Raw genomic sequence first — 14,909 nt, forward strand, 5'->3', positions numbered from 1 at the left:
TTTTTTATCTTAAGAGCAGACAAGCACCTCGAGCTCTGAGGATTACTTAGGAAGAAATCCCACTGGAGCATTGCAGCACACACAAATACCTGGGAGTAACCCTGGACCGTTCTTTGACCTACAAGAAGCACTGTCTGAATACCAAGCAAAAAAGTGGGTGCTAGAAACAATATCATACAAAAGCTGACTGGCACAACCTGGGGATCACAGCCAGATACAGTGAAGACATCTGCCCTTGCGCTTTGCTGCTGAGTATGCATGCCCAGTGTGGAACACATCTCACCACGCTAAGACAATGGATATGGCTCTTAATGAGACATGCCACATTATCACAGGGTGTCTGCACCCCACACCACTGGAGAAATTACACTGTCTAGCCAGTATTGCATCACCTGACATCTGCCGGGAAGTAGCAGCCAGTAGTGAAAGGACCAAGGAAGTGACATCTCTGGCCCATCTCCTGTTTGGATATCAGTCAGTGCACCAACGCCTTAAATCAAGAAATAGTTTTCTAAGATCTACAGAGATACTCGCAGGGACACCTCAGCAAGTGAGAGTCCAAAAGTGGCAGGCTAAAACCCAGCACCTCAATCCATGTCTGATACCAAATGAGAGACTCCCTCCTAGGCACACAGAAGATTGGGCGACTAAGAAGGTGCTGAACAGACTGTGCTCTGGCGCCACGAGATGAGGAGCCAACCCTAAGAAATATGGCTACAAAGTGGAGTCCACAACATGCGAGTATGGAAAAGAGCACACCACAGACCACCTATTACAATGAAGCCTGAGCCCTGCCACATGCACAATGGAGGATCTTCTTATAGCAAGACCAGAGGCACTCCAAGTGACCAGCTACTGTTCAAAGGTCTTTTAAGATAATGCCAAGTTTTTAAACTTTGAATTTTCTCAAATACATTGGTTCGCTCCTGATACGATAAATAAACAAACTATTTTCAAATAACGTGGCAAGTTCTGGTTCCAAGCATATTTTCATACCTTCATATAGCTATATGCCAACAATGTGTGGCTTTGGCAGCCTGAATTAGATGGACAGACAGGATGTCCTGATAACGGCCCAGCTGTTTCTACATCACAGAGGCTTTGGTGGCTCAACAGAGGCCTCTGAAAGGAATTCCGAACTTTCAACCTGGTTCCACCAATGCCTGTGACACAAAGGGATCGAGGCTGCAGGCTCTCCAAGACCAGGCTCAAGATTCATCTAGGGCCCCCTGAGAGAACCCTTGGGCGCTGGCTCCAGATTTCGTACTGAGCGCACCACGGCCAGCTGAGCCATGCAGAAGCTCCTTTGATCTCTGATGCAATCGAGATTGACATCTCTTCAGAGACAGCTTTCTTTTCTCTATATATTCCCAGTGGCCAAGAACATTTAGTCTGGCCGGGAAAGGGAAATTATATTACAGAATTATGGTTCATTTGCTGGGTCCCACTGGAAGTTCTGCAATAATCACCAACCTCCTAACGCTATTAAGGCAGCGCCTGAGTTTTATGATTTCAGCGCAGTTGTCTCCCCCCGGCCAGCTTTTGGTACAACAGGCTCGAGAGACAAAAAGACAGAATCCTCAAGAGCAGAGGTCATATAAGGCGATAGGCAACAAGGGATAAAGGAGAAATGTATGGTCTGTAAATGAGCGTGGTATAGTGGTTAAAGCATGAGTGACGGAGCCCACAAGAGACACTCTGTGAACTTGATAGGACTCTGGTAAGGGCATCTTTCCCAAAATCTTCTCCCCAACTCAACCTGGAGCTAAGCATACTGTTTTCCAAGGATGACAATTGCCATGCATTTTGAAAATCACACATCACATTTCAATGGAGCCCCAGTGGCGCAATGGGTTAAACCCTTGTGCCGGCAGGACTGCTGACCAAAAACAGTGGCAGTTTGAATCCAGGGAGTGGGGTGAGCTCCCATCTGTCAGCTCCAGCTTCTTGTGCAGGGTCATGAGAGAAGCCTCCCACAGGATGGCAAAACATCCGGGTGCCCCCTGGGCAACATCCTTGCAGATGGCCAATTCTGTCGCACCAGAAGCAACTTGCAGTTTCTTGAGTGGTTCCAGACATGAAAAAAATTAATACTTTAAGCTCTGAAGGAAAGGAGAATGTGAGAGTTGGAATAAGCAGGACAGTGTAGGGAAAAGACACAGGGCATCTTATTTAGAACCCACTCAATCCTGAAAGTGCCACCAAGAGCACACTGTTAACATTTTATCATTAGATATCAGAGCTGCCATCTTCCAAGGACCCAAGGGAAGCTCAGAGTGGAAGTATGCTTCTCCTCCTCAGTATACATCTATGTCAAGGCAGACCTAACAGGACACAAGGCAGCACCAAGTCTCTCAAGTCATATCTTCCTACATATCTTCCTAGAGTTGGTATCTTTGAAGGCGTACATAAGCTTTTTTATTTATCTATCTATCATGTCAGAAGCAAATTGAGGGTGCAGTTAAAATTTATTTAAAACACAAAGTTAAAAAAAACTTGCCAGTATGCTAAATGTTCTTTGACCGGTACCTGGCCACTTGGAGTGCCTCTGGTGTCATTGTGAGAAGGTCCTCCATGTTGGAGGTTGTAGATATAAATAAACAGAAGCTTTAGCACGGTTTCTGAACAAAATATACCCCGCAGTATAATAATGTGTCACTCAGATTTGTGTAACAAGTAACAGTAACATCACTTTAGTTCAAAAGGTCAAACAGAGCAACAATATATACAGTAATCTGTCTGAATTCTTACAGAGAATAGAGGGAATAAACAGTCCTTTTGAACAGTCTTTAAAATATGCTTCATGCCTTAGAAATGATCAGGCTTCAGAAAGTTGGCAGCCATTTCCTTCCTGGCTGTTTCCAGTCAGCGCTCCCTTCACTCACCAAGGTGAAAGTGGCAGTTAAAACTGTTTCTCTCAACAGCAAGCTAGAGACCGTAGCCAAACAGAATTCTGGCTCCTGGCATGCTCAGCCACTCAGCTGTGGACACATACCTTTCCAGTCAACCCATTACCTCATGGTGCCTTTTTATTTATTTATTTATTACTAGCTGTGCCCTGCCACGCGTTGCTGTGGCCTATAGTAAAACTTATCAAAGTTGAGGTAGATATCTGGACTATTATGAAAGAGAGGTCCCTACCTATTCCTTCCTCCTTTTCCTCCCCCTTTCTCTCCTTTCTTCCTTCTCTACCTCTTTCTTTCTTTCACTACTTGGTTTCATCCTTCTCTCTTTCCTTCATTCCCTCCCCCTTTCTTCCTTTGCCTTTCTTCCCTCCCTGTTTGCTTCCTTCTTTCACTTTTTATTTCCTTTTATTTTACCACCATCATAACAATAACAATAATGCAATGCATTGCCTCTGGGACCTGACACCTCTCCCATTCCCCCAGGGTCTCATAGGAACAATAGCATAATAATAATAATAATAATAATAATAATAATAATAGAAATAACAACCTTTACCCGCCACGTGTTGCTGTGGCCAATCTTCCCTCTTTCTCTCCTTCTTTCCCTCCTTCCTTCCTTCCTTCCCTCCCATCTTTCCTTCTCCTCTTCTTTCTCTATCTCTTTCCTTCCTTCCCCCTTTTTCTTTCTTTTCTGCTGTCTCTCTTTCCTTTCCTTCCATCTTTCCTTTTCTTTCCTTTTCTTCTTCCTTCTTTCTCTAACTTTCCTTCCTTCCCCCTTTTTCTTTACGTCCCTTTCTCTTTCTTCCTTCTTTCCTTCCTTCCTGTCTTTCCTAGATTTTGACAGGGCAGGAAGGGGCGGGGTGGGGTTTGGAGGTGGCGTGAAGTAAAAGGAGGTAAGATTGGGGCGGGGGAGTGATGGAGCATGGGGTTGCGTGTGTGTGTGCGGCGGCAGGGGGAGTGATGGAGCGTGGGGTTGCATGTGTGTGTGCGGCGACGGGGGGAGTGACGGAGCATGGGGTTGCGTGTGTGTGTGCGGCGGCGGGGGGAGTGGGGTTGCGTGTGTGCGTGTGGCGACAGGGGGAGTGATGGAGCGTGGGGTTGCGTGTGTGTGTGTGGCGGCGGGGGGAGTGGGGTTGCGTGTGTGCGTGCGGCAGCGGGGGGAGTGATGGAGTGTGGGGTTGCGTGTGTGGCGGCGGGGGGAGTGGGGTTGCGTGTGTGTGTGCGGCAGGGGGTATGTGTGTGTGGGAAGCAGCGCGGTGGGGCTTGGAGTGGGCATGGTTTCCACAGAGGGAACGTTGGCCGGAAGGCCATGTGTGCGCGCCAGGGAACTTGCGGCTGGGCGTCAATGCACATGCTCAGTTTTTTTGTCGTTTTGTGAGTGTGTTGTTGTGTTGTTTTTCATTTTGAGTAGATATGTTTGTACCTTGTGGGTTGTGTTATGGGCATGGGAATTTTGGTTAAGTTTCGTTGGGGGATTTTTGAGTTTTGTTTTTTTGCCGTTTTGAGTGTGTTGTTGTGTTGTTTTTCATTTTGAGTAGATATGTTTGTACCTTGTGGGTTGTGTTATGAGCATGGAAATTTTGGTTAAGTTTTGTTGGGGTTTTTTTGAGTTTTGTTCTTTTGCCGTTTTGTGAGTGTGTTGTTGTGTTGTTTTTCATTTTGAGTAGACATGTTTGTACCTTGTGGGTTGTGTTATGGGCATGGGAATTTTGGTTAAGTTTCGTTGGGGTTTTTTTGAGTTTTGTTTCTCCGTTGGATGCCCCTAACAAATTTATATATATAGATTTATTTATTTGGGGTGCTTCTACCCCACCCTTCTCAACCCCCTAGGGGGGACTCAGGGCGGCTTACAAAAGGCACAATTCGATGCCTAACAATTACAACATACAATGCAATATACAATACACAAATTTAACACATAATATCACAGTTATAACTGATTAAAACAATTAGACAATAAACTAGCAGCAATTAAAAATACATCTTGTGGTCAGTGTTCACCAAGTCCAAGTCTGTAAACCATTTAGCATTGTCATTGTCCTTTCCTACTCTGGTCATTATTGGTTGTCTTTGTCCATCTGCCAGCCTACCCGAAGGCCTGGTCCCACATCCAGGTTTTTAGCTTCTTCCTGAAGGAGAGGAGGGATGTTGATGTCCTAATATCCACGGGGAGTGCATTCCACAGGCGAGGGGCCACCACCGAGAAGGCCCTGTCCCTCGTCCCCACCAGTCTCGCTTGAGATAAAGGTGGGGCCGAGAACAGGGCCCTCTCAGCAGATCTTAAACTCTGAGGTGGGACGTAGAAGGAGACACGTTCAGACAGGTACGCTGGGCCGGAACCGTAAATCCCCACACTCCATTGTGCATGTGGCAGGGCTCAGGTTGTATTGTAGTAGGTGGTCTGTGGTGTGCTCTCCTCCACATCCGCATGTTATGGACTCCACTTTGTAGCCCCATTTCTTAAAGTTGGCTTTGCATCCCGTGGTGCTAGAGCACAGTTTTTTCTGTGCCTTCCAAGTCGCCCAGTCTACTGTGTGCCCAGGAGGTAGTCTCTCATTCGGGTTTTTCCCCGTGTCAGACGCGACTTGAGAAACTGCAAGTTGCTTCTGATGTGAGAGAATTGGTCATCTGAAAGGACATTGCCTAGGAGATGCCCAGATGTTTTTATGTTTTACCATCCTTGTGGGAGGCTTCTCTCATGTCCCCGCATGGGGAGTTAGAGCTGACAGAGTGAGCTCATCTGCGCTCTCCCCAGATTCGAACCTCCAACCTGTCAGTCTTCAGTCCTGTCGGCACAGGACTGCCATTGCGCCACCGGGGGCTTCTTCTCATTCGGTAGCAGCCATGGATTGAAGTTTCGGGTTTTAGCCTGCCACTTTTGGACTCTCGCTTGCTGAGGTGTTCCTGTGAGTATCATAATCTTTGGCCAGGTAACATGTTTCCTATTTAGAACCAAGAAAACAAATGCTCTTTCTGTTTTTTAGGAAACTGCTGGAAATTGCTGAGCAAACCAATACGTGAGATGGAATATAAAAGCATAGAATATTACAGTCAGAAAGGACCTTGGATATCTAGTATAACCACAAGACGAGCATTGATCAATGTCAATGTGTGGCTAAGTATATTACAGTGCTCACATTACTAAGAGAGGAAGACAAGAGAATCTCACTCTCTGAATCTTGGTGATTTCTCCCACAGCTTCTGTTTTTAGAAGGCTACTGAAAGGGATGTATGGGTTAAAATTGAAGGGAACAGGAAGGGGGGAATGTCATTTGCAACCCTCAACCTCTCTCCTGATCTCAAGAAGAGGATTCAGTGATCCTTGGCATGAGAACCGAAGTTTTCCAAGCATAGTGTTCAAATCTTCGTCTGTAAAATGTCAATGGTTATGAAGTTTCATCCAGATCTTGAGCTTTGACAAGGAATGACCATATTTCCCTTAAAGTGTCAGCAAAAATACAATGTGTACGCATATACACACAAAATGAATTTCTGGGCATAATTTATATGGGTGACTTCTCTCCATCATTGCTTTTTCTACTTACCATTTTTTTCAGTTCTTTTGAAAATTCCCTCATCTCTATTGTGACTGCAGGTCCATCTGTTGCCTCTGTATCCGTCTTTGTTTTCTACCTGTTTTATCGTGGTATTTACCCCTTTCAGAAACTGCAAACAAAGTTTAGTCTATTCAAATCTCTTCATAAAGGGTCTTTTTCCAAGCCTTTAATTATTGTGATCATGCTTCACTAAATTCTCTCTTGTCACCGCCAGCAAACTAATAACGAAGATCTCTAGTTTTAAGAACAATGGCTAACATATTTCTTTCTCTGTTTCAATTCTTTTCCTTATTAGTATGTGTGTTAGCTGACCTCAGTCTGGTACCCCCTAGAGATGTTGGATTGTGACTCCCATTGCCTTTCATCAGCCAAACTTATTAGGGATTATGGGGATTTTAGTCCAAGACACCTGAAGGACATCAGATAGGGAAAGGCTGATTTAAGTTAATACACTTCCCCACAAATCCTAGGATTGGCCCTACAACCTGTAACTTGACAAATGATACTTTCCAGTCTTAAATTTAGTCTGGAAACAGAAATGCTTCTGCACAGGAAATTCCTAGCAAACTTGGAAAAATTACTTTTTGAACTACAGTTTCCAGAATCTCCCTCCTAATATAGCCAATGGCCACAATGGCAGCTGTAGTTCAAGCTCTGATTTATAATATTAGATAATTTTGTGAACTGCAATGACTACCCTTGGGAATAAATCTGCATCTTTGGATTAGTCAAGAAGTGTTTTTTTAAAAAAACAATGAAACAAACAAACAACCCCACATGAATCCTTTATTTTTTACTATTTCAATTGCATAAAATGTCAGATTATTCCACAATGCAAAAATTAAAGGTACTATTGTTGTTTGTTCGTTCAGTCGCTTCCAACTCTTTGTGACCTCATGGACCTGCCCATGCCAGAGCTCCCTGCCAGTCGTGGCCACCTCCGGCTCCTTCAAGGTCAAGCCAGTCACTTCAAGGATAGGTCCCTTCAAGGATCTTGCCCTTGGTCGGCCCCTCTTCCTTTTTCCTTCCATTTTCCCCAGCATCATCTCTTCTCCAAGCTTTCCTGTCTTCTCATGATGTGGCCAAAGTACTTTATCTTTGCCTCTAATATCCTTCACTTCAGTGAGCAGTCGGCCTTTATTTCCTGGCATATGGACTGGTTTGATATTCTTGCGCTCCAAGGCACTCTCAGAATTTTCCTCCAGCACCACAGTTCAAAAGTGTCTATCTTCCTTTGCTCAGCCTTCCTTATGGTCCAGCTCTCACATCCATAGGTTGCTACAAGGAATACCACTGCTTTAACTATGCAGATCTTCATTGCCAGTGTGATGTCTCTACTCTTCACTATTTTATCAAGATTGGTCATTGCTCTCCTCCCAAGAAGGAAACATCTTCTGATTTCCTGGCTGCAGTCTGCGTCTGCAGTAATCTTTGCACCTTAGAAATGCAAAGTCTGTCACCGCCTTCATGTTTTCTCCCCCTATTTGCCAGTTATCAAACAGTCTGGTTGCCATAATCTTGGTTTTTTTGATGTTTAACTGCAACCCAGCTTTTGCACTTTCTACTTTCACCTTGATTAGAAGGCTCCTCAGTTCCTCCTCACTTTCAGCCATCAAAGTGGTATCATCTGCATATCTAAGATTGTTAATGGTTTTTCCAGCAATTTTAACTCCAGCCTTAGATTTGTCAAGCCCTGCACGTCGTATGATGTGTTCTGCATACAAGTTGAAAAGTTTGGGGGAAAGTATACAATTCTGCTATACACCTTTCCAATCTTGAACCAGTCTGTTATTCCCTGGTCTGTTCTTACTGATACTACTTGGTCCTTATAAAGATTCCTCAGGAGACAGATAAAGTGACTTGGTATGCCCATACCACCAAGAACTTGCCACAATTTATTATGATCCACACAGTCAAAGACTTTAGAATAGTCAATAAAACAGAAATATATGTTTTTCTGAAACTCCCTGCCTTCCTCCATCATCCAGCGGATATTGGCAATTTGGTCTCTTGTTCCTCTGCCTTTTCTAACCCCAGCTTGTACATCTGGCAACTCTCGCTCCATGCATTGCTGGAATCTACTTTGCAGGATCTTGAGCTTTACTTTACTGGCATGTGAAATAAGTGCCACTGTACAAAGGTTTGAGCATTCTTTAGCATTTCCCTTTTTTGTTATGGGGATATAAGTTGATTTTTTCCCAATCTGATGGCCATTCTTGTGTTTTCCGTATTTGCTGGCATATGGCGTACATCATCTTGACAGCATCATCATTCAAGATTTCAAACTGTTACCTTACTTCAAACCCTCATATTTTATAATAAGCTTGTTCTTAAAATTGTATGTATATTGCCTCGAGAATTCTTGTAGGTAACAGCAGTTTCATTTTTTTTAAAAAAAGAACAAAAATTATCTGTGTTCTTTTTTTTAATGTAAAATGATCACAGTGAAGTTTCACCGGGTGCGGGGAGGAGCTGTGACTCAGTAGTAGAGCATATGCTTTACAAACAGAAGACAACAGAAGGGAGCATAACTTGAGGAACACATACTGTCTGTTTAAAAGCTGACGAGTCTTATTTTTGATCCAAACATTCTATCTAGTTCCCTAATAGATATATCTATTCCACTCATTACCAAAACATCTATAAAGGCGCCTTCTCAAGACCTGTAAGTTGACTGTTATTCCACCAGGACCAACGAATGGCCACGGTGGTGCAATGGGTTAAACCCTTGTGCTGCTGAACTGCTGACCTGAAAGCTGGCAGTTGGAATCCGTGGGACGGGGTGAGCTTCCGCTATTAGCCCAGCTCCTGCCAACCTAGCAGTTCAAAAACATGCAAATGTGAGTCTTTATTTATTTACCTATTTATATCCCGTCTTTCTCAACCCCAAAGGGGACTCAAGGCAGCTTTGCATATAGATGACCATTCAATGTCTTAAAACACATACAATTTAAATAAACATTTATAGTAAGAGTTAAAATTAATTTGAATTAAAACATTGAAAAAACATTACATTCACTATTAAAAACTATGCCATCCACAATCATAATCTGGGGGCATTCCATTTATTAATTGCACATAATCCTATTATTGCACTACAAATTATTCTCTGAAGGCTTGATCCCAAAGCCAAGTTTTCACTTTCCTTCTGAAGGCCAGGAGAGAGGGGGCCCATCTAATGTCACTGGGGAGGGAGTTCCACAGCCAAAGGGCCACCACTGTGAAGGCCCTGTCTTTCATCCCCACCAGTTGCGCCTGCGAAGGAGGTGGGACCGACAGCAGGGCCTTCCCTGATAAATAGTAGATAAATAGGTACCACTTCGGTGAGAAAGGAATAAGACACTCCAAGCAGTCATGCCAGTCACACGACCAGAAGGTGACAACGCAGGCTCCTTGGCTTGGAAATAAGAGAACAGTACGTCCCCCAGAGCTAGGGAGAAGCACCGCCTCCAATGCCAGAAATGAAAGGAGAAGCCTCTGCCTTGCTTGTGTTTCTGTGTCTCATTGTATTGTAACAAGGCATTGAATGTTTGCCGGTATCTGTTTACACTGTAATCCGCTCTGAGTCCCCATGAGGAGAAGGGTGGAATATAAATAAAGTGTAATTATTATTGTTGTTGTTGTTGTTCTGTATCACTCTCAATGTACTATAAGTAAATCTATGTGTTAGCAATTGCAGGTATGTCAGTCTTTGGAGAGCAGGTTCTGCTGGCACCTTGGCCACTGAGAATAAAACCTCTTATTTTGCCTTCAGCCTGTCTATGTCTTGTCTGGCCCTTTGGAGGCGTGGCACACTGGGCTCTGAATGCACGGTTCTTGTAGAAACTGAAATCACATGACAGACAATCTTACAATTCCACATCCTTCCTCCAAAATACAAAATCCACATATCCCCACTAATAGAGGGGAATACTGTCTTTAAATATTTCTCAGTACTTATACTGATGCAGGAGATCCCAGTTGCTTTCCAAAACAAAAGCAAAGATATGTCCTTTAATCTCTGTCCAGCTGATGTAAATGTGCCCTATTGATTTATCAACGACAGCAGCAGTGTCCAAAACTTTTAATCATCAAGGGACACATTAACTTGTTTGCCAAACACCCTTCCAGTCACCTTTCCACAGAACCTCTGCACCATTTGGAGGCATGGGATCAATTCAAAGGGGATGCCATGGGCCTCACATTCTGTGTAATTCACAGGCAAGAAAAAAAGCTCTGTTTAAAATGTCTCTTATCCTACTGCATCATAAACCAACACTGGGGCAATTTCAGAGAAGCGATTCAAGGGTCAGTTCACAGGCTATTTGCCAGCTGTGAACTGCAGGAAGGAATACAGTGGGCTGAATTTGAAAAAAGCAAGGTTTTTTTTAAAGAGAGATATTGTATTTGCTGAAAAGGATTGACTTGCAATAAAGATAATAGGATATTTAGCATGGCAGTGTGGTCTGCTGAATAATATTACAGCACATTGAAATATTGTGTGGAATCTGTTTTAATTCTACAGAAAAGGAATACCTTGGAGAGGCAAGTTTGGAAGCAACTCCTGGAGAACAAGCCCTATGAGGACTGGTTTAAAGAGCTGGGCACGTTTAGCCTGCAGAAGAGAAGGCTGGTAGGAGACATGATGAGGGCCATGTATCAAGACGTGGGGGGAAGTCATAGGGAGGAGGGAGCATGCTTGTTTTCTGCTGCCCTGGAGACTAGGGCACAGAACAATGGCTTCAAACTACAGGAAAGGAGATTCCACATGAACATCAGGAAGAACTTCTTGACTGTGAGAGCTGTTCAGCAGTGGAATTCTCTACCCCAGAGTGGGGTGGAGGCTCCTTCTTTGGAGGCTTTTAAACAGAGACTGGATGGCCATCTGTCAGGGGTTTTTTGAATGCGATTTTCCTGCTTCTTGACACGGAATTGGACTGGATGGCCCACAAGGTCTCTTCCAACTCTAGGATTTTATGATGCTATGATTTGAACTTCAGCTCCCATCAGTTCAAAGCACACGCTAATTGGCAGTTCAAATTCTCCCACCAAAAAAAGGAGAGGTATCCCATTTACCTCTCCAAACAACATAATGCAGTGTATATGGTCCCAGTCCCAGTGATGTGGTTTTTACAGCAAAAACAGAACCAGAAATAAAGATATCTGATTTACCATGTTTGGTTCAGATATCATGTTCACACACATTAAAAGCTTTCTACAGCAATTTGTTTATTGGAACGCTTGTAACTATGTCAAAAGGTTGTTTACACTTCTTGATATTTATCAAAAAATGACAACACCTGGAAGAAGAACATTTGAGATCACATACCCAAAGACAGCTCTGACTTATATATCTTATATCCACAGTTTTAAGTTTCTTTTGCAGAAACATAATTGTAATTATCTTCAGCTTCCCTAACTCTCTCTATGCACTAGTTATCAGTCCCATTTCGAACTGAGAATAAAAAACAGATTCAGTCGAATCAGTTGAATGAACATTTTGCTTCTAATAAAGGTTTTACGCAAGTCTGTGGGCAGAAAGAATTCATCACATTTGTCATGACCTTTTGTACTTGTGACTGATTGAGAAGCAAGATATTTTGTGAAAAAGAAACAAGTTTAGCAGTGCGCTCATTTGCCAGTCTATTTCCCTGAACGCTCACATTTGTCAATGCTTGTCGCCTTAGAAATATAACTAGATCTTCATATACATACTTAACCCATCTAACAATGATCAACTGTCATACAAGAGCTCAGACAACTATGAATAAACATAGAGATGACAGACAGATAGCTAGGTGGGTGGTGTGAACAATATTCCACAGAAGAATATAGCACCAGAACATTTGCCGCCTTGACTAATCTTCAATTGACCATTTCTTTTCCCTAAACTCTTACGAGGTAGGTTCAGCTCAGTAACCAGCTCAAGGTTACCCAATGAATTTCATGTCTGAGTGGATATTTGACCAGGTCTCCCAATTCCCAGTCCAACACTAGATCATTTACTTTCTCTGTGAGTTTTGCCAAACCAGGCAAAGTGATGCAAAAAAAAAAGTTCAGTGAGATGTTTTTGTTGTCGGAGCCTGTCTCATCTCACCGTTTGAAATATGCCTGCTGTTTTGATTCTCTTCTCTGGGAAATTGGATTTATCGTTTCAGTGGCCTAATCCCATTGTGTCCAATCCTGCTTCCCTTTAATTTATGGTTTGAGATTGGAATTATAATTGATGGATCACAGAGGTTTGGAGAGGGATAAATTGGTTTAAAAATAGCTGAACAATGAGGTACAGATAAAAGACTAGATGGCTGGGGAGCAAATGTTTTCTTGGCAAATCACCTGAGTCAAATCTGCTTTCCTGAAGGAATTCAGGGACCTATAATATAGCACCATAGGTCTAAAAGCTAACCTGGCACTACTCTTGCAGATAAACCAGCCTTGAAAGTGGCTGCAGTAACATAGCAGGTTAAACCGCTAGATGCAGGAAAGCTGCTGACCAGATGGTTAGCAGTTCGATGCTGCGAGTTGGGGTGAGCTCCTGACTGTCAATCCTAGCTTCTGCTTACCTAGCAGTTCAAAAGCATGCAATGCAAGTAGATCAATAGGTACCACCTCAGCAGTAAGGGAAAAGGGCGCCCCATGCAGATATGATGACATGCCGGCAACACAACCAGAGATGTGTATGGACAACAGGCTCCTCGGCATGGAATAATGGAACAAGAGCCCCTCCCCGTGAACAGAGTTGACCATCGCCTCCAGACACTGGAGATGGAAAAAAGTGAAAGGCCTTTACCTTTGTCTGTGTAGGATGTTGTTGTTCACTGGGTGAAAAAGGCATTGAATGTTTGTCTCATATGTGTAATGTAATCTCCCCAGAGTCCCTCTGGGGAGATAAAGCGGAATATAAATAAAAATTGTTGTTGCTGTTGTTATTATTATTATTATTATTATTATTATTATTATTATTGAAAGTGTCCAGAATGATTGAGGGGTGTCCTGCAGCCCTCCCTTTATTTTGAGTGATTTCAAAACATGAGTCCCCTATGTTCTTGGACTTCGCCTCACAGGAGCTCCAGAGAGCATAGTCAATTGAGAGAGATTCCGAGAGCTGAGCAGCTGTATAAAACAGCACTTGAGTGAAATAATAATTGTATGTAATAACTGAGAAGGAGAGAAGACGATTGGTGGCTCTCCACTGGGGAAGTTCCAAAATGTCAGGAGCCCTACTGAGACAGTCGCACCTCTTGAACCTGCCTGGTTTATAAAAACCTGCAGGGATAGAAAAGTTTTGATTTGCCCGTGGAATGACAAAAGGAACAGAGAAAATTATTCTTGTCTCCTAGATGTGACGTCTGTTTTTTAAAAATATCTTCCTGTGTTGCTGGTTCATTGTTATACTGTATGCATTTTATCATACTGTTCTGTATTCTATTATATTATCCCTTTAATTGCCCAGGGAACATTTTTATTGGGTGAATTACAAATATATTAAACCAAAATAAAACATCAGACCTGGTTGCAGTGCTTTCTACTAATCCCAACAGATGGCCAGCAATATTGGTATAGTGCCCCCGTCTTTTTTCTTTTCTTTTTTTTTTTTTTTGGCTCTTTCTCCCAAAAGAAGTACATATGACCAAAGATGTGAAGGCCTGGGGAGGGGGGAAATCAGATTTTTTTTCCCCATTTCCCCATGAAGCCCTTTTCCCAGAAACAAAACGAGGGAAATGATCTGTGGAATTTTTAGAATGATAAATAAAATGTTGAAGATGTTCATATTATTGAAATGCATTATAGGAGTCTATGCTGCCTTATATGATGGAGCCTGTGTCCTTAGGTAAAGGTTTTCCCCTGACATTAAGTTCAGTCGTGTCTGACGCTGGGGGTAGATGCTCATCTCCATTTCTAAGTCAAAGAGCCGGCATTGTCCGTAAACATCTCCAAGATCATGTGGCCAGCATGACTGCATGGAGTGCCATTACCTTCCCACCAGAGAAGGACCTATTGATCTACTCACATTTGCATGTTTTCGAACTGCTAAGTTGGCAGAAGCTGAAGTTAACAGCAGGAGCTCACACCGCTCCCCAAATTCAAACAGGCGGCCTTTCGGTCAGCAAGTTCAGCAGCTCAGCCACCGGGGTCTGCTGTATTCTTACCAGGAAAGTATTTCTAGATAGTTCCCAGTCTCAAACTGATGCTAGACAGAGAATGTATACATCACATTTAGTCAATTTCTGCATTTCTTCAACAACTGTCTTCCTCCAGAGTAATGGTTACAAAGCTCTGAGGGCTGGGATTCAGTTTTGTGGGGGCGGGGGGGGGGGCACTGCAAGTTAAGAGACATGCAGTAGAACCTCCTCTGACTATCCTTGCCAGGCAACTTCTTTTTCTCTTGCTTTCACAGCAGCAGCAGCAGCAGCAGCTTTTCTCTCCTGCCAAGGCCAGGCCATAGGCTGTGGTCCAAGAGGTGTCA

The 14,909-nt window shown here is 43.3% G+C and overlaps 1 protein-coding gene across 2 annotated transcripts in view; it reads right to left on the reverse strand.

The window, feature by feature from the left end:
• Positions 1 to 14,909, reverse strand: part of NOS1 (nitric oxide synthase 1) — a 220,834-nt gene that overhangs the window by 168,379 nt on the left and 37,546 nt on the right. The gene's annotated exons all lie outside the window — the stretch shown is intronic.

This window comes from Anolis sagrei, chromosome X (genome assembly GCF_037176765.1).
Source record: "Anolis sagrei isolate rAnoSag1 chromosome X, rAnoSag1.mat, whole genome shotgun sequence".
Classification (NCBI taxonomy): domain Eukaryota; kingdom Metazoa; phylum Chordata; class Lepidosauria; order Squamata; family Dactyloidae; genus Anolis; species Anolis sagrei.